General features: G+C 49.4%; 1 long non-coding RNA gene across 2 annotated transcripts in view; it reads left to right on the top strand.

The window, feature by feature from the left end:
• The first annotated feature begins 4,598 nt into the window (after positions 1-4,598).
• Positions 4,599-19,773, top strand: part of LOC105260715 — a 31,990-nt gene continuing 16,815 nt past the window's right edge. The window contains exon 1 of one of the 2 annotated variants that reach the window (XR_002743714.2): positions 4,599-5,527. This is a non-coding gene — a long non-coding RNA (uncharacterized LOC105260715). The remainder of the gene's footprint in view (positions 5,528-19,773) is intronic. The other variant, XR_890504.4, reaches the window with a different exon arrangement.

Below are 19,773 nucleotides of genomic sequence, written 5' to 3'. Positions count from 1 at the left end.
ACTAAAAAATTATATTTGATAGGAGTATGTGACTGTTGACTCGAAGTACAAGAGACCACTTAACTCTCTATTGTCGGGCACTTAAGTTATTGATAATTTTTTCCCTTTTGCCACATTCCTGCTTGTTTTCTGGGATAGATTCCTGGAAGTGGAATCAAAGAGTATTTGAAGGGAATATTTTTATAGTTATGTATTACAAGTTGCCTAGAGAGAGACAGTAAATCTGTAGTAATTGATGTGTTCATTGCCATCAATGAGAATGTATATCCCCTGCCCTTGGGTTTCTTCTAATCTGATTTCATGCTAGTAGGAGGAGAGGGCTGTGGTCTGTCTTAGGGCAGTCAGGTTGCCCAGGGGCTCTGGGGAAGACAGTTTTGGGCAGGGAGCCCAAGTGACCACAGACAATGGCCACCAAGGGCATCCTTTGCTTCAGGCATTTCCTCTCTGGATGATGAGCTCCCTGGGGACTTGGCATGGCTCTTGGGTCAGCAGCAGGGTGGGGTGCAGGATGGTGTGGGAACATGGTCATCTTGCTCGGAGGTGGGGGTAGGAGGTCAGCGAGTGAAGTTCTGTTTCTGGAAACTGTCTGTGGGATGATGATTGTTTACATGCTGCAGTGTCTAAGGATCAAAAGCGAGTGGAAAGAAGCCTCCTCCACTCTCAGGCCATGTGGAAAGCATTTATCTCCTGCTGGAAACCTTGCATGAGAACAAAAGCAAACCTTGCAGAATGCTTTCAGGCACTGCATCTTGTTTCCGGGTCTCTCAGCCTTTTGCTAACAGAGCAGAGTGGGACTTCCCGCCAGAATCAGAAATGCCAGATTTTCCCAAGCAGAGTGGATGCACAGCAAATCGGTGGCATTTTGTTCTCCATTTTCCAGTCCTGCTAAGCTGGAACATTGTTCCATCTCAAGCTTTTTTCTCTGTCTGGAGACCAAGACAGAGTGGCTCCTAGTTGAAGGAGGTGTTAACCTCACAGACTGCATTTGTTTCTTGGCCTTGGATTCCCTTCTTTTTTTTTTTTTTTTAATTTTTTTTTCAACGTTTATTTTTGGGACAGAGAGAGACAGAGCATGAACGGGGGAGGGGCAGAGAGAGAGGGAGACACAGAATCGGAAACAGGCTCCAGGCTCCGAGCCATCAGCCCAGAGCCCGACGCGGGGCTCGAACTCACGGACCGCGAGATCCTGACCTGGCTGAAGTCGGACGCTTAACCGACTGCGCCACCCAGGCGCCCCTGGATTCCCTTCTTAAGGGGCAGTTTGGGAGTGGGGGACAATGACTTGGTCAGATAAGCCTTTTTGGTACTACCGCTTACCACGCTGGCACCCAATAGCCTTGCCTTTGTGCAGGTGGGTCCTTGGGAGGCACAGAACCAGCCTTGCAGTGGGGGTGGGAGGGTTCTGCTTCTACCTTTGTCTCTGACCCCACAGGGAACCCTAATCTGGTGTCTCAGCAGCCCCATACTTCTCTCTTTCTGGGTTTTCCTAACCTGAAGTCTGTATTCCCAGCAAGGGGTGAATGCAGCTGCAGGGTCTGAAGAGAGGATAGTTGAACTTGCCCTCCAGGAGCAAAGGGCTTGGAGGTGACCACTGCTTCATGTCATTTCCTTAGGTGTCCAGGCAGCCAAAGAGACAGGAAGGCTTATTGAGGGATCTTCCAGAATAAGTAGGGAGTGGCTTTAGAGGCCAGATTAGCTTCTCCACTGGCCCTCTTAATCTATCCTCTCCCTCTCCTCTGAGACCTTACCTGGTCTGTCTCCAACTTGCCCAAACTTTCTCTCTCTTTCTCCATGCATATATGTGTACACACACACACACACACACACACACACACACACACACACACTGGTTCCTTCCATCTATGCATCCATCCATCCATCCATCCATCCATTCAAGAAGCCAACCAGCCAGCCATTTATCTTTTTTCCCCCCATTTGTTCCTTCCTTCACCTACTCCTTCAGTCAATAAACATGAGGCTATTTTTAAAGCAGATGGCTGTGGCTGAGAGAGGTTTGAGGGCTCTGACCCACTGCTCATAGGACCTCCCAGGACTTTGGACAGAATCTAGTTCAGAGCTTTGCAGGTCTAGAAACTCATTTTTGTCCACTAGCCCAGAGGTTCATTCCAAAGAAGTCATAAGTGACTGATTTGTAAACCTAAAGGCCAAAATTAATTACAGCCCAAGTTAGACTGGGTGGAATAACCAGTACCAATGTCTCCTCCTGGGGCAAATTAAAGTCCAGAACGGGGATGTCGACTCAAGATAATTGAATGGATTGCTTTTCCTCATGCCAAGAAGATTCCTCTCTAGATAATGCTACGCTCCATTAGCCACACAGCAGCCAGAGTGGTGTTTACAAAATGTAAATCAGATCATGCCTCTCCCCTGCTTAAAACCCTGCAATTGTTTTTCATTGGACTTAAAATTAAATTACAGCTCCTTAATAGGAGTACGGAGTTCTGAAAGATCTGGCCCTGCCTCCCCTTCCCAAACTTCACCTCCTACCACCATACCTCTGAGCACTTTGCTCCAGCCATCCACCTTTCTGTTCCTTCACTATCCAACTGAATGCCTCACACCATTCCTGCACTGGAAGTCTCTGCCAGCAGCTCCCACTACAGCCTGGAGCCTGTGTGCTCTAGGGGCAAGGGTTTTCGTAGCTGCCTTGTTCACCAGCGTATCCCCGGTGCCAGCACAGAATAGGTGTTCAAAGGTTAGTTAAATGAATGGGCAGTACCAATTACTGATGGGGTAGGCTCTGCTTTGAACGTGGTGGAAAAGATTTTGAACTTTGCTCTATAGGATGCATTTTATAGTCCTTTATCTTTATTTTGTTTCTCCTCCTTCTCCCCCCCTCCTCCTCCCTCTCCTCTTCCTCCTCCTTTTCTTTCTTTCTTTGGTTAGACATCACCATGAACTTCCAATTTCTGTGCAGATGGTTAACCAATTTAACTGCTGTTTGTCTATTTTAGAACAGCATTGGAGAAATTATGAAACAAAAGGAAAAGTTGGATTTTAAGAATTAACCAGAAAACTAGGAGAAAATCATGGGGGCCTGAAAGCTGTTTTAAATTGGTACGTGTGGTGGGGGAGGCAGGTGGCTGAAGGTGGGCAGAGACAGCAAGACAAGAATAGGCCAGAGGAAAGCTTCTGAGATTCTTCCCTTGCCTCACAAAAGCCTTTACCATCGATGAGATTGTACGGGAGTTCAGTAAATGCCTGATGCTGGGGTAGAGGAGGTGGTCCAAGATGCCAAGATCTTTGGTGCCTTTGGTAAAATGAGGAAATCTATCCTTGGATGGCTGCAAGATTTTACAGGTACCCGATCCAACTGATTCTATGTTGTGGGTATGGGATATTTGGAAATTAAGAGAATCCAGCCATTAGCCACTATACTGCTGATGCAATGCTTCATCACTCTGCCTTTTAAGGTTTGGAAATTTTGTGAAATCATCTGCAAGTCCTGCAGAGTCAAAGCCTGTGTTGTAGAATCACTGGAATGCTTCAGAGCTTCAGATTGCGGCCAAGTTAAAGGCACCTTCTTCTTTCTTCAAGGAATCTACCTTGACTAATATCAGAAAACTCAGCTTGGTCCTTGTCTCCAGTCTCTGAGGGCTGGATGTGTATGTTGCCAATTATTATTGGACAGTATGAGAGGATGAAGAAGAGGGGGAGGCACAGCAAACCTGAGTCCCTGAGGAAAGCAGATGGTCCGAGCTGTCCAGCATGATGGGACAGAAAGGGCATAGTATTTCTGCTCTGAAAGCTGGGCTGCCTTGTGCAAGGTGCCCAGCATCTCTGAGCCTCAGACTTCTTATCTGTAAAGCCAGGGGGTGAGGGAGATTGTTTATCATCCCTGCGGGCTCTGACACCTGACACTTCAATCAAACCTCAGCCCAGAGACATTCCACATCTCCTTGGGTTGAAGGGAAATTCATCTCCCTTGCAGATTAAACACCTATTGATTTTTTTTTTTCTTCTGGCAAGGGGGAATGAGACAGCTATTTCTTCCTCTGTAGACAGAAGGACAGAAAAAAAAGTCAAACCAGACTCCCATTCTGTGATTTTCTGTTCAGGCCTGAATGCTAAACAGCGTTGGCTCCCAGGGGGTGACTCAGCTTCCGCAGCTCATAGAAATTTAGAATTGGAAGGGTCCCGACAGACTATCCAGTCCTCTCTAAATTGAGGAAACAGAGACCCCCGGATGGAAGTGACACGGAATTAGGTGGTGATGGAACCCGAACTAGAGTGTACATAGTATATAGGATGAGCACATCTGATGGCCCTTTGCCACAGAAACCTTTCCAGGGCCAGCTGTTAGGGGTGCTCAGGTTCTTGTATTGCTCCTTTATGTAAATACGATAATCCCGCTCGCGTTTTGCCTCTCTGATTGGAGTTTTCATTAACCTCAATTGAGCCATCAGCCTAGCTTTCCTGTACAGAGAGAGCATGGCTTCAGGAAGGCGACTCTCCACCCTTTGTAAGAAGACGCGGCCGGTGATTGGTGGCTTCAGGAGCGCCGGAGCCGACCACCAATGGGGAGCGCGAGGAGGCGGGGCATCCTGGGGCGGGGCGGGGCGGGGCGGAGCCGCGGAGCGGCGGGTTCCTGGGCTGGGGGTGGTGCGAGGCCCGGCGCGGTCGCCGTGGTTACCGCACCCTGGCTGCGGCTGATCAGTAAACACTAATTACGCCCGCCACCCAGGTGCCGGGGCGGCTTGCTGAAGACTGAAAAACACCTCAATCCCACTCCGGGACTTTGGTATGGTTTTTAATTTTACGGCTCCTGTCCTCGAATCTGTCCAAGCGCATTAGTATTACGTGCGAGGTTTCCCGACAGGACTTTGACGGATGTTGCCCGGAGAGAAGCTGCTTTCCCGGGCAGAGAAAAGCTTCCTTTAGAGGCCTGGATGGACGAGCCCTGCTGTACCCGCCTGGACCTGATGCAAGCGCTTGGGTGGAGCAGTCCTTGATGGAGCAGAAACATCGTTTTCTGTGTGAGGGCCCGTAATGGCCCAGGTGGACAGCCACGCAGACACACGCGCCACCTCCCCCAGAAATCAGTCCCAGGCCAGGGGTGCAGGGGAGCGGCTTCGCCCGGGAGACTCACGAAGAGCGCCACCGCAAAACTCAGACTCTTCCGCCCCAGCACGCTGTCGCTGCCCCCGCTGTCCTGCCCGCGAGCAGTGGGGACACAGACGCGTGCACACAGACCGCCAGGGCCACTTCATGGGCACGCCTAGTCTCACGCACGCGGGCGGGCGCTCACCATACTGCTCCAGTCCCCTCCCAGCCCCATAGCACCCTCTAGCGGGGATAACGTGCTCCCTCGTAGGCGCACCGACCGACCGGACTTGAACCTAACACCAAGCGCCCACCCTCCTCCTCCCTTAGCCCGGTGCTGCAGCTGAAGCTTCTGCAGGTTTGTTTGATCACCTCCCTTTCTACTTCTTCTGCGTTTATGACCCTGCTGACGCCCGGGGAGAGGGCAGCATAGCTAGCCAATCAGGATGCTCTAAAGGTCAAGGTAATGCCCATTTCCCAATTTGATTCACAGACTTCACAATTCTTGTTCTCATGACAAAACGTGGCAGTCAGCACTAAATGTGACGTATCCCCTATCTTCTGGCAACGGAAAGAATAAAATGCTGAAAATATAAACAAACCCTTTTTATTAGAATTAGAGGTCAGTTCTCTTAAATGGTTATTAATTCTTCTCACCTGGGACCTGTCTTCAGTCTTAACGCGCTGACATGAGATGAGTTGGTCTGCATCCCAGGCATCCCTTGTTTCCCTTATCACTTTTTAAAAAGTCTTTTTAAGTGCGGGGAAGGGGCAGAGAGCAGAGGGAGAGAGAATTCTAAGCAGGGTCTGTGCTGTCAGCAGGAAACCAGACGCGGGGCTCAAACTCTCAGAACTGGAAAGATTATGACCTGAGCCAAAATTCAAGAGTCCGTGGCTTAACCCACTGAGCCACCCAGGGGCCTCTCCCTCATCAATTTAGGTAATTTTTTTTTCCTTCAGCTGTCAAAACACAGACCCCCTTTTATGAACTTTACCCTGTAGGAAAATGACCATTTGAAATCCTTCAGTTTGTAAGCTTAAATTTCATTGGAGGTTAGAGTAGGTTCGCAGATGAAGGGACTGGAAGGATAGGAATGAATGTACACCTGTGGAGTCACTTTCTTTCATATAAGGTGCCTGAGCCTTTCAGTACACTGAACCCACTCTCTTTCCCACCTTTGAAGAAAAAAAGTGTGCTTTCATCATAGTTTCTGTGCTTGAAAACCCAAGGCAACTCCTGGTTTCGCCCTAATGTACTAAAAACAAACTCGTGCCTCTGCAATCTGAGGCCTGGGGCTACAGGTCTCGTGAAACCAACCTGACTGCAGATGTTGTTCTGACTTCCACGCTTCGCCCTTCTCAGGACACCTTCCTTTTATCCCTCCAACTCCACCCGCACATTCCCCATCTCCATTCACATCTGGTCGGTCCCTCAGTTCAGCCCTTCGCTGCTTTTGCCTCGTTAAGTAGCAGAGTAAGGGCCTTTCGGATGGGAGGGTTAGTCCAGTCCTGGGTGAGAGGCCTCTGGTTCCCACAGGGTCTGGTTCTAGCCTTCATGTGGTCCTTGGTGTGTGGAGCCGTTTGGGAAGGTTTGAGGAAGAAGGAATTCATTTGTGGTCGGCAGAGAGGAATGAAGGTGAGGTAGGAAAGTTGAGAGGTGCCAGGTGAGGTCGGCAGTTGAGACCTGTTTGGGATTTGTCCCAAGCTCCATAAGAACCCTAGGCTAGACACCAAAATAATTTGGAGAGCTGTGTTTTTCCCTGTCAATTTATGACTGGCCATGTCTGGCCAAGAAAAAGGAGGTGGGGGAAGCACGCCAGGAGCCATTTGCCAGACAACTCGGCAAATAAGGCTGAGTCTGAAACTGAGGCAGGCTAGAAATTGCAATTAGCGTGGAAATGAAGATCTTTTCAGAAAAGAAAATGGCCCCAGCACTTGTTCTCTATTGTCTCTCCCATCCTCTGGCGCCCACCCAGACAGCCCTGAGACAGCCCCTTGGCTCACAGACTTGTGAATACCCAGCCAGGATAAGGGGGAGCACCCACCCATCCTCACCTGCTTCTGGAAGGGCTGTGCTGCCTGTGAGGAAGGGAAACCCAGGGAGGCTGGCAGCAGGCAGGTCCGCAGCAGGGAGGAGGAAGATCTGTTCTGTTGAATACATTTGGATAGGTTTATTGCACACCCCCAAATCACAGCGAGTTTAAAATGGTGTCCTTGGGGTGCTTGGGTGGCTTAACCGGTTATGTGAAGGACTTTGGCTCAGGTTATGATCTTGTGGTTCATGGGTTCGAGCCCCGCGTTAGGCTCTGTGCTGACAGCTCAGAGCCTGGAGCCTGCTTGGGATTCTGTGTCTCCTTCTCTCTCTGCCCCGCCCCTGCTCACACTCTGTTTCTCTCTCTCTCAAAAATAAAGAAACTTAAAAAAAAGTAAAATAAATAAAATGGTGTCTTTGAGAGTTTGTCTCTCTCTTTCCCATCCAAAGGTATTAACTTACCTAAAAAGTGCATGCTCTCTGGAAGAAGGCTGGGAACTCTGAGCTCAAGTTAGAGGATACAAACTTAGTCAACATTTTTTTGGCAATGAAAAGGATAGGATGTTTTGTTGACTTTCATTCTAATTTTGTTTATATAATATGGGTGGTAGGTCCTGCTAGCCTACATTATACTCATTCTAACGAAGCCATCCATCATTTGAGCATTTACCACTGACAGATTCAGGGCTAAGTGCTTTGTATGCATAGTTTTGTTTTATCCCACGCCAGTCCCACCCAGTGGGCATTAATCGCCCTGTGAATGACAGAGGAAGTGGAGTCTGAGAGGTTAAGCAACCCACTCAAGGCCATACAGCCCCAGGGTGGTAGTGCAGGACTCAAACTGGGGATTTTGACCCGCACAGCCCAGCAGCTCTGGGCACGACCCTGCAGGTACCCGGCCGTGGGAGCAGAGGCAAGGGAGACTCGTGTCCCTAGCGGCCTTGCAGGAAGCGTCTGCAGGGCCCAGCAGGGAAAGGCCTAAAAGTCCCAGACAAAAATACTGCAGAAACAGCCCCTGGTGGCAGGAAAGAGCCAGCCCTGCGCTAGAATGGGTCGGTGGCTGGAGGGTGGCGGGCGGCGAGCGGGAGGTGGCTGAGAGCCGGGCCTTGGGCCATGGCCAGGATTTGGGCTCCAGCGCGGCCTTCCCATGACCGAGGCCGGGCGGGGGGGGGGGGGGGGGGGGCCACAGGCCGAGATTCTCTCCCGCCGCCCCGCGGCGCCCCAGGCTCCGTGTCTAGCGGCTGCGGTCCCCTCCCCTGTGGCCCAGGAAGGCTGCGAAGCGAGCTAGTTCCTGGGCCTGTGCATGTTTCCCTGGGTGGGGCCTAGGTGCCGCCGTCTGTTTCCTGCGGGGACCCAGCACCCAGCTCCCGTTCCTGACCAGCTCATACTGGTCCACGCCTTGGACACCTGGGTCGGCGTGACCAGGATGCAAACGTGGTTACGTAGGCCCGTTGCAGGAAGAGTGATTATCCACGATGGAGTGGCTTACGCGTGCTCTGCGATTACAGGTTCTTGCTCAACTCCGCAACAACCGTGGCGGGTGGAGGGGGGTGGGGGTGGGAATATAATCCTTACTCTTGTTTCACAGATAAAGAGGGAGTCCAGGGTAGTGAAATAACTAGCCCAAGGACATTCTGCTGGGAAGTCGGGACACGCAAGCTTTGGTAACTGGAGAGGAGTTAGAAAAGTTGTGGACTGTTAGGATCTGTCCGGAGGGCAAGGGGTGTGGGGATGTGGGGGCTCAGGTGTGCTTCTAGGTGTGTGGTGGGGAGGCATGGGGCTGGGAAGGCCTGTGAAACCACTTTCCTTCTTCCATTTGCTCAGGTTCTAGGCAGTCCACAGTTGATATTGACACTGTCCTCAAACTATATTTTCAACCACTTTTTATCACTTTTTGCTGTAGTCAAGCCACTATTAAACCTCCCCAGGACTACCGAATCCCTGCAGTGGTCTCCCTGCTCCTGCCCTTCCATTCCTTTAGTCTGTATTCAACAAGGCAGACACAGACGTCCAGCTAGAACTCAAGTCCCGGAACTCCTCTGCCAAACCCTCCAGGATTTCCTCTACGAGAATTATCTCCTCTCCCCACCTGAGGGCCCTCATCTCCCATTGTCCCAGTCTCTCCCCTCTGCCTCCTGCCTCCAAGCCTTGGCAATTGCTCTTCTGAGTAGAATACTGTGTCCCCCTCTCCCCCCCTCCCGCCCATATCCACATGGTTGTTTCTTCACTTCTTCATGGTTTTCTTCTGTTTTGTTTTGTTTTCAACAGTAACTCGAATAAGGCTTTCCCTGGTCTCCTTTAAATCACCCCTCACACTTATCACTTACTTACTTATTACTTACTTACCCTTATCACTTACTTACTTTACGCTTTCTTTTTTTTCCTTATTCACCTTCTATCTCCCCAGCTAGAGTGGAAGCTCCATGATGCAGGGAGGGCATTTTGTCTGTGTTGTTGTTTGGCTGGTGTCTTTCATTCACTGCTGTATCTCCCCATGCCTAGAACAGTGACTGACACATGTGATGAACTTAATAAATATTTGCTGAACAAAAGGATGAATGAATGAACAGACCCATTTCTGTCAATGAAAGAGGCTAGAATCTTCTGATAGGACAGGGAGTGGGGGAGGGTGGGGATTAGGGGGGTTGTTGAAGGAGGCCATGTTGAAGGATGAGGAGAGCAAAGACCTATGAACTAAAAATGGTTGTCATGAAAGGCAGTGGGTGTGGGGGAAACCCCCTCCGTGTCACCCACACCCTCTCCTCCATCATGTACTGGGTCACTGTGACTGGGCCCTGGCAGCTGGTATCAGCTTGGGGAGTCCCACGGGAAGCTGTTCTGTAGGTCCAGGAAGAGAATGAGATATGTCAGATGACAGTGTGTGAAATGTAACCTCTGCTGTCAAAGCTGATGTGAAGTGGCCCCATCTTAAAGAACAGGAGGTCAAGAGAAAGCCAAGGACTCTCTTGGAAACCAGATGCCATTGGCATTAGGGCAGGAAGTATCTTCTCCTCTGGTGGAGCTGCCCTGGCTCCTGGCATAGGTGTTGCTGCCCTGCCCATCTCATCAGGGGTGTCATCTGTGATCTGCCAGGAAAGACCTGTGCACCCAGCAAGAGAGTCTTGGTGTTCTTCTGGCTCTTGGCAGCAGTTACAAAAATTTTTTTATGTTTATTTATTTTGAGAAAGAGAGAGAGAGTATGCACACAAGTTGAGGAGGGGCAGAGAGAAGGAGAGACAGAATCCCAAGTAGACTCCACACCATCAGCACAGAGCCCAATGCAGGGCTCGAACTCAGGAACCACAGTATCATGACCTGAGCCAGATGGAGAGTCGGACGTTTAACCTACTGAGCCACCCAGGCACCCTTTGGCAGTAGTTCAAAAAGTACAGGCTTAAGATAAGGAAACAACCCAAATGCTCATCAATGAATGAACAAATGGATAAAAAAAGATGTGGTGCATATACATAACGGAATATTATTCAGCCACGAGAAAGGAGATATCCTGCTATTTGCAACAACAAGGATGGACCTTGGAAACATCGTGCTAAGTGAGAGAAATCGGACAGATAAAGACAAGTACTCTATGATATCACTTATATTTTGAATCTAAAAAAGTCAAGCCCATAAAAAAACAGAGAGTAAAATGGTTACCTGGGGATGGGGGGCATGGTAAAGAGTGATGGTATTTAAGGTACATACTTGTAAGTATGTACTAAATAAGCCATAGAAATCAAGTACAGTGTAATGAATATAGACAATAAGATTGTACTGTAACTATGTAATGTGGCAAGTATCACTACATGGACAATCATATTACAATATATAAAATGTATCAAAGTAATAGGCTGTGCACCTTAAACTTACACAATTTTATATGTCAAATTTGTTTTTATTTATTTTTATTTATATTTTTTTAACGTTTATTCATTTTTTAAGAGAGAGACAGAGCATGAGTAGGGGAGGGGCAGAGAGAAGAGGGAGACACAGAATCCGAAGCATCAGCTCCAGGCTCTGAACTGACAGCACAGAGCCCGATACGGGGCTCGAACCACAAACCGTGAGATCATGACCTGAGCCGAAGTTGGATGCTTAACCGACTGACCCACCCAGGTGCCCCCATATTTATTTTTTAAAAAGTACAGGCTTCGTGTCCTCAGATTATGGGTTATCTGGGACTTGGAGTTAGGCAGGCCTGGGATGAATCCTAAATGCAACTTTATTGTGTGTGTGATATCGGACAGGCTCTCTAATAAAAAGCATGGGGGATGAGGTCTACTGAGAGGCTATCGCGAGAACTAATGACATAATGCATACGATGTGCCAGGCATACAGGTGCTCAATAAGTCATATTGGAGCCTTATTTTCTTTACTGTCAGAGTCACATTCAGAAGCTGGAATGGTGTTTAAGAGTGCAGTTGAGAAAGCAAGAACCCAACAAGGAATCTGGAAACCTGTGCTGGCTTCCAGCTCCAGCTGGTTATGTGGCCTGAGCAGGCTACTTGGCCTCCCAACAGCAGTCTCTATAGGAAAATGCAGGGGCTTGAGCTCCATGACCCCTTATGGTGCCCGGATATAGCTCCAGTATTCTATGATATGGGACTCTGAGAAATCATTTTTAACTGGACTTCACTGAAGGGAGGAAATAAGAGGCAAGGGCCCATCGGACTTCACACAAAGGGGCTTCTCAGAGGTCTTCTTCTCCGGAGTTGGTGGGCATTTGTGTGTTAATGCACTATGAACTTTGGGGAGCTCTGCTAACAATATCCTAACTGCCATTCTCCCTCACACATGGGACCCAACCTCAAAGTGGCCTATGAAACACAGGGGCATCCTTCACACAAAGGCAGCTAGGTCAGCGATTCTTGAAACCGGCCGTGCTTCAGGTTCACCTCAAAGCAGATTCTCAGACTCCACCGCATGCTTACTGATTTAGAATCTCTGTGGGCAAGCTCAGGAGTCTGTACTGTTATCAGGTTCTCCAGGTGATACCCACAGCTATTTAAGCCTGTGCATTTGGGACCCATTGCAGCAGGGGACTGCCAGTTGCGTAGGGTACGAGATAGACAGGACACGTGTTCTCCTAAATATCTTCACAGTGTTACAGAAGTGGACATCTTGCCTGACAGTGTCCCCTCGTTGACGTGTCCTGGCCTGACAGATGTGAGAGCATGGTGACCAGGCATTGTGCATTTGCTTCTCTGGTGCTTTGTTAGGCTGGCTAGGGGAGCAGCTCTTTGGGGGACACCAGCACCCAGTGGGCAAGAGGATGAGTAGAAAGGCAGGAAGGGGCTGTGTGAGTCCACTAGGACAGCCATAAAAACGTACTACATGCTGAGTGGCTTAATCAACACAAATCTATTTCCTCACAGCTCTGGAGGCTGGAAGTCTGAGATCTGGTGTCAGCCAGTTGGATCCTCCTGAGGGTCTCTCTTGGCATGTAGATGTCTGCCTTCTTCCAGTGTGTTAGCATTTGTCTGTGCCCCAGTCTCTTCTTATAGGGACACCAGTCATATGGGATTAGGGCCCAACCATATGACCACATTTTAACTTGATTTCCTCTTTAAGGATCCCATCTCCAAACACAGCCACATTCCGAGATACTGGGGGTTAGGGTGTCAACATGTGAATTTGGGGGAGAACATGACTGAGCCCACAGCAGGAACACTCAGGGGCAGCATGGAGGAGAGGAAGCGAGGAAAGGGGCAGTGTCTTTTTGTTTCTAGGCTTGTCCCAGGGCCCACCTGGCCTTTCCTACACACCAGCCTCTGGGGGCTCATCACCTCCACACTTTCGTTGGAAGGAGTGCTGGACTCTCCCTCTCCTGGTTCTGATCCCATTTATTCCTCACAACCCTCCTGTGAGGCAGGCAGGGCAGGCTTATCGTTATTTTGCAGGAAAACATGAGTTCAGAGAAGCCAAGTGGTGTATTCCAGAATGTATCCCATGATTGGTATCCAGATTTTCCTGCACCCAGAGCAGTATTCTTCCCATGGGTGCACTGGGCACCTGCTATGTGCACTACATCTGTTTCTGTGGCTTCCAGGGACTTGGGTACAATGTCTGAGGAGGTCTGAGTGCTGGCAAGGGGTGGTTCGAAGAGAGATCCCATGTCTCCCTCCCTGCCCCCTCTTCTCTCCTTTCTTTTTTATTTTTTGTTTGGTTGGGATTTTGTTGTTGTTGTTAGTTTTTGTTGTTTGATCACCTCTTATATTGTATTCTCTGATGGAACTCCTAGGAGAATAAAGCCCGTTCTGTGTATACAGATAAGTGTTTTTCCATTTTTGGCCTATTAAAAGCATGGGGCTTGCTTAATTCATTAAAAATTCATGCTCCATTTGCTTGGGTGTGGATGGTGAGAAGGCTGAAGAGCCAAGGAGACCAGGCTAGCTCATGTCTCGTTGACACGAGGGGGTGGATGGCTGAGCTGGGAATTAGAGAACACTCTGGAAGAGTCGATTCACAAACACTCGCTGGGAAGTGCTTGCTGCCCTGCCACAAACAAGACACAGCCTCTGCTGTCACTTCACGGAGCTAGAGAGGTCAAATGAATGGATGATGCTATGATGCTATGATGGAGATGTGCACATCAAGGATCTTGGTTAAGCGCAGGATAAATTGGGGCAGCTGGGGGTGAGCGGGGGTGCTAAGGAAGGAGTCAGGCTGGGAGTGCTGGTTCCCCCCAGCCCCACACTGGCTCTTGTGATGTTATGATGCACAATGCTTGTTCTGATCTGTATTCTCTGTGTATCCAGGCAGGTGGAAACTCTGAGAGCCATAGAATTCCCAGGCCACCTGCCAGCCCTTAGCCAGCCTGGGGGTGCTCAGAGGCCAGTAGGCTGCAGGAGGCTGATGACCAGTGCAGGGAAATGACATGGGCTGGAGTGTTACAGGGCTCCCTGCCCTGTGGTCACCTAGAAAACAAGCTCAACTTTCTACGAGTTTTCTGATGTATCTCTGTGTCACCAGGAGGATGGCCCAAACTGCAAAACCCAGAAACCAGAAGCAATTGGACAATGATTACAAGCTGCCAAAGGACGGCCTGTTTTGGGTGTGTGAGTGTGGGCGTGGTCTTGTCCTTCTGCTGTTGTACCCTGATTTGGGGACTTCCGAAAAGGAGTGTTCTTGGATTGCTTAGGCCAGCAGGACAGTACTGTCTTGTAGACAGGGTTCCACTAGTCTCTGGGGACAAGATTGCCAGAGTGACTGGACCTGGAGGTCCCGCATGTTGTTGCCTCCTGCATGATCTCTGCTTGTATTCTGGGCTCAGTCAGCAGTGTGCCTGGAGAAAAAACCCCAGGTTGCCTGAGAGTCTTGGGCAACATAAATGTCTGGGCCCCTTAGTCAGTCTGTAAACTGCTCTCTCTGGCAAGGCCAAGGGCAGAACTGCTTGTTTGTTGGTTTTTAAATCCTTATGCTAATCAAGGTGTGATGACAGGCTCTTTCTTTGCTCCCAACCAGGCTGGTAGAATTGGCGTGGGGTCGCTGATAGAGCTTTCGCCCAAAAGCCAACTCCCCCGGCTCAGGGGATTGAAGCCCCCATCCACCCCATTCAGTCCAGGAGCTGTGGCCAAGAGAGAGAGATCCAACTGGGGTGGAGGGGCCGCTTCTTCAAGAGCCGCCAGGGAGGCTCCAGACTGGTGATTTAGTGAGAAGAAGTCCCCTTGTTCATCTGTCACTTCCGTCCCCGAGGGCCCAGGACTGCAGCCCAGCAATCCTCCCGGCATCTGACAGGGGCGGCAGACCAGACCGGAGAGCAAGAAGGGGTCCTGCACTGACCTGGCCGGGGGCCCAGAGCTGCTCGGGGTGGGGGAGCCGCGTGTCAGGAAGGGGCCGCGGTGGGGGTGGGCAGGGGAGCCCGGGCAGGCTGGGACGGCCGCCAGCAGACAGCTTTGTTTTTCCGTGGCAGTTTGCTGGTGATACTTCTATTTCCCGAGCCGCCAGCTGAGGGGGGGGGGGGGAGGGGAGAAGAGCGAGGCTTGAAAGGGACAGACTGTGGCCACGAAGAGTGGGAGCCGGTGCTTGGCACAGCTGCGGGGTAGGGGCTGCCTTGACGCCCCGCCCCCTCGGATCTCCTGCATCCGCCCTTCAGATCTCGCGGCCAGGGGAGCAGATGTCTTGCTGGAGAGACTCCCCCATCAAGAGCCTCCCCCCCGCCCCCCCCCCCGCCCCTTCCCCCGGGACTCCCCTCCTCCCTGAGGCTCAGCAGGGCAGGCGCCGGGCTGAGAGATGGCCTGCCAGCTGTTGGCTCCCTCGGGCGCTGGCCCGGGCCCTGCTGTGTGTGCCAGGCGGCAGGTGCCACGCAGGGGGTGCTGCTTGAGTCTAGGGGCTGGAGTGTGCAGGGCGGGGGCGAAGGGGGGGTGCTGTGCTAAGGGGCCGCTGGAAGGGCAGCAGGTTGTTAAGAGGCAGGGCGGCTTCTCTTCGGGATTCGAGCCTAGCGGCTGTGCCGAAGGCCCTGCACCAGCGACAGTTACAACATGGACAAAATACTGGGTGGACAAGCTAACAAAGTCTTGGCCTAAACCTAAGATTCCACGTCATTCTGTTTTCACTTGAAAAAAATGGCCTTCAGCCGTGGTCTCTTTTCCAGGCCTCAGACTTTCCCAGGGCAGTGAGTGGTGGAGGAAGGAGCATGTTAGCGCCAGGAGACATTTCTCAGGCTGTTCTGGCAAAGATTGCTCCGAAGCTGACCCTGCATTCGGCTGGGAGCCGCAGAAGAGGCCACTGGCTGTGCAGAGCAAGTCCCAGGACTTCCCTAGGCTTCGGCCACTTCTGGGACCGCCCACCGCCCCCAGCCTGCCTCCGGAACCCTTCCCACATCTTTAGATGGTGGGGAGAGCAGCTGCGGGCTGCGAGGTCACCATGGTGACTGGCGACAGCCGGCAGCCCCTGCCTCCATCCTCCAGGCTGGCCGACCAGCCCCCAGCCCCCAGCCCCCAGCCTGCAGCCCCCAGGGAGCAGGAGGACTGCAGGGCCAGGGCCTGCCCACCGGCTGCCTCTGGGGCTTCCTTTCAGTGGCAGATTCCTCTCTGGCAGCCCTGATTCAAAGGCAGGGTTCCGAGTTGAGGCAAATGGGCATAAACATGTCCCTGGAGGAGAACTCTAAGGCGTTACAAATGTAAGGTATTGTTGGTACAAATAAAATCAAACTCATTATCCAGGAGATAATAAAGATTATGATGTTAGAGAGAACCTAGTCTAGTCAGAATATCCTAATTCTCCTCTTGAGTGTCCCCCTGGCCTTGTGATTCATTCATTTAATGAGTCTTTCTGGTCTGCTGAAATCTTTGCTTTATTTTAAGATCATTTACTTTCAATTTGTCAGAGGTAAAGAATGACTGATGAACTTCCTTCTCAGAAATCTTCAGCTATTTTAAGGCCAATCAAGTCTTCTCTTCCTTAAGCTCAGCCACCCCAATTATTCTGACTGGTGCTTTTTAATGGCCTAACATCTTTTTTCTTTTAGAATGACATGGACATATCTGCTCAATAAATTAGCATCGGCTGACGTATTTGGCTCTTACAAGTCCACCTGCCAATAAAGAAGAGGCAGATGGGGCAAAGAACTAGAGGAAAGGGTTGGGGAGTCATGTGACCATTTATCAAGCGAAGAGAACCAGCACCCAACCAAAAAAAAAAAAAAAAAGCACTACTTTTCACCTTTTTTTAAAGTCTATTTCCCATATCTTTAATTACCTCTATTGCTCTTCTCTGAATCCTCTCTGGTTTTCAATGTCCTTTTGAAGGGATGTTAATCAAAACTACCCATTTTTCTGATCACAGTTCAAGTAGCTACACTGTAGCATAGAAGAATTACTTTACAATCTCTGTAAGTCATACAACTATCCTTTATTATAGCCCAAGTTATCAGGTGATCTTTGTTTCTTTGCTTCTAATAACACTGACTTATTATTTCAGTTCAGCTTGTGGTCAGCTAGGGCCCCTGGATTTTCATTTTTGTTTTCTGTGTTCTATACCTGGGTCTAACTACCAAGCATTTTTGTGTTAGTATGAGCCCTCCGCCATTTCATTTAACATGTTTTTATTGAGGCAAAATAAACACACACAAACCTGGACGTGTAGTTAAGTACACATCCCGATAAATTTCAAAGACGCAGCCCACATAACCAACATTCAGATTAAGCAACCTTACGTTATCAGCAACCCCGAAGCCTCTCTTGCGCCCCCTTTCCACCTTTGCTTCCACCACCCCACCTGTGTTAACCACTATCCTGATTGCTAACACTGTATGTTACATTAGCCTGTTTTTATTCTTTATAAAATATAATCACAGACTGTGCACTATTTTGTGTCTGGTTCATTCATGTTGCCACTCACTTCCACTCTCCTTTCTTGAACTCACCCTTTTCATTAGTGGGCCTAGAAGGATGTAGGGGCCTGAGAACCAAGGCATTTCAAGCTCAGACCTGTCAATGTTGACTGCAGCTAGGTAACATAGTTCCTGTGACATGCCAGATTTCTGAGTTAGAATTTTACTCGAACCATTTACTGGTCATTTTGTCCCTTTTACTCTTCAGAATCAACCCTCTCCTCCCCAGGTCAATTTATACTCCCATATCAGGGTAATCTCTGAGGACATAATGTGTGTATGTGACTGCATTAGCCCCATGGGGAATTATTTCTGTGTTTATGAGGGAAAGGATTAGAGAGAGTTGTGTCTACGTTTAGGGAAGCCTTTAATTCAGATGTTCAGTTCGAGGTTTAATCCCTAGTTGTGGTTTGTGCTAATATGCTGTGGGCATGACACGTATGGGAGGTGGGGAAATCACGTGTGTTGTTACCGTAGAGCAGTGCTTCCCAGACCTTTTCACAACATGGCACCACAGAGATGATAACATTTATATGGAAAACTGTGGCCGATGGAGAAGATATGTATGTATAATGGGCAGCAAAATGTAAGACAATGTTTTACACCATTCCAATATTTACAACACTTACATTTATGTATATATTTATATTTAAGCAGATCTAGTATATATTTAAATGTATTTAGTGAGTAAATCTAATACATATATTTATATTATTATATATGTTTATGTTTAAGGAATCTAATAGCTCTTCTTTTTCTTTGTGTCATATGTAATGTTGATTTGTGTGTGTGTGATGTAAATAGAATTCCAAATCCAAACTAATTTATTTCATATCAACTATTTCAGAATAAAGAAGTTCTAATTTGCAGAATAAACATGCATTGTTAGGGATGCCTGGGTGTCTCAGTCGGTTAAGCGTGCAATTCTTGATTTCGGCTCAGGTCCTGATCTCACTGTCTGTGAATTTGAGTCCCTCAGTGGGCTCCATGCTGACAGTGCAGAGCCTGCTTAGGATTCTCTCTCTGTCCCTCCCCCACTAGCGTGCGAGGTCTCTCTCTCTCTCTCTCTCTCTCTCTCTCAGAATAAATAAATAAACTTAAAAAAAACATGCATTGTCATCGGCTCACTTGGGCACCACTAAAAGGCATATCAACCAAAATAACAACAAAAGTATCCAGTGTACACAAAGCTGGAGAGAGAGCTGTGCCTGCGGGAACCCCTGCCACCTTAGGGGCCTTCTTTGGGCTGTGGGCCACGCCCCCTGGCACGTGGAACACGAGGTCCTGGAGTAGCTCATGGTCGTGTCCATGAACAGCAGGTGCAGACTTTGTGTCTGGCTGCCGGAGTCCTTGGGCAAGTGGTGGAGGCAAAACCACAGGTGTGGGGTATTTCTCATTGTGCAAGCTGCCTGCAGGACCAAGTGCATGCCACTTCCCTGGGGGCTGCCCTTCGAGGATTCGGAGGTGAGGCTGCTCCAGCTACTCAGGCCCTGCTCAGCTGCCCAGAAGGATGAGGGGATCATCTCCCATGGCATTCTTGGAGCTCATCTGCAGCACTCCAGTTGGCTTACCATTTGGGACATTCTTCCTAAGATGTTTTAGTGACAGAGGCCAATGCTCTAGAATTGTCACCTTAGTGTGTCTGAGCTGCTACCATAAGTACAGTAGGCTGGGTGGCTTATAAATAGCAGAAACACAGTTTTGGAGTCTGGAAGTCTGAGACCAGGGTACCAGCATGGTCAGGTTCTGGTGAGGACCTCTTCCAGCCCATAGACTGATGACTTCTCATTGTATCCTCACATGGCATAGAGAAGAGTCTCTGTGGTCCTTTTTTTTGGTAGGCCACTAATTCTATTCATGAGGGTTCCACCCTCCTGACCTACTTACCTCCCAAAGTTCCCACCTTCTTATACCATCATAGTGGGGGTTAAGATTTCAACATACACATTTCGGGGAGACACAGACATTCAGTCCATTGCAACTCTTCCCCAAGCAAGCTAGTCACACCAGTTGAGGCTAGGAGAGCTTTTTTTTTTTTGTAATTTTTTAAATATTTATTTATGAGAGACCGAGAGAGACAGAGGATGAGCAGGAGAGGGGCAGAGAGAGAGAGTGAGACACAGAGCCCGAAGGAGGCTCCAGGCTCTGAGCTGTCAGCATAGAGCCTGATGCGAGGCTCAAACTCATAAACCGTGAGATCATGACCCGCACCAAAGCTGGACGCTTAACCAGCTGAGCCACAAAGACACCCCTAGGAGAGCTTTGTTGAACAAGTTCCTGATTATTTATTCAGAAGGCTGGTGAAAAAGTGTCTGAATATGTGTGGCACTGAAAACTTTTATACAGA

Source organism: Felis catus, chromosome B4 (genome assembly GCF_018350175.1).
Source record: "Felis catus isolate Fca126 chromosome B4, F.catus_Fca126_mat1.0, whole genome shotgun sequence".
NCBI classification, from domain to species: Eukaryota; Metazoa; Chordata; class Mammalia; order Carnivora; family Felidae; genus Felis; species Felis catus.
This window is presented reverse-complemented; position numbering and strand designations above follow the sequence as displayed.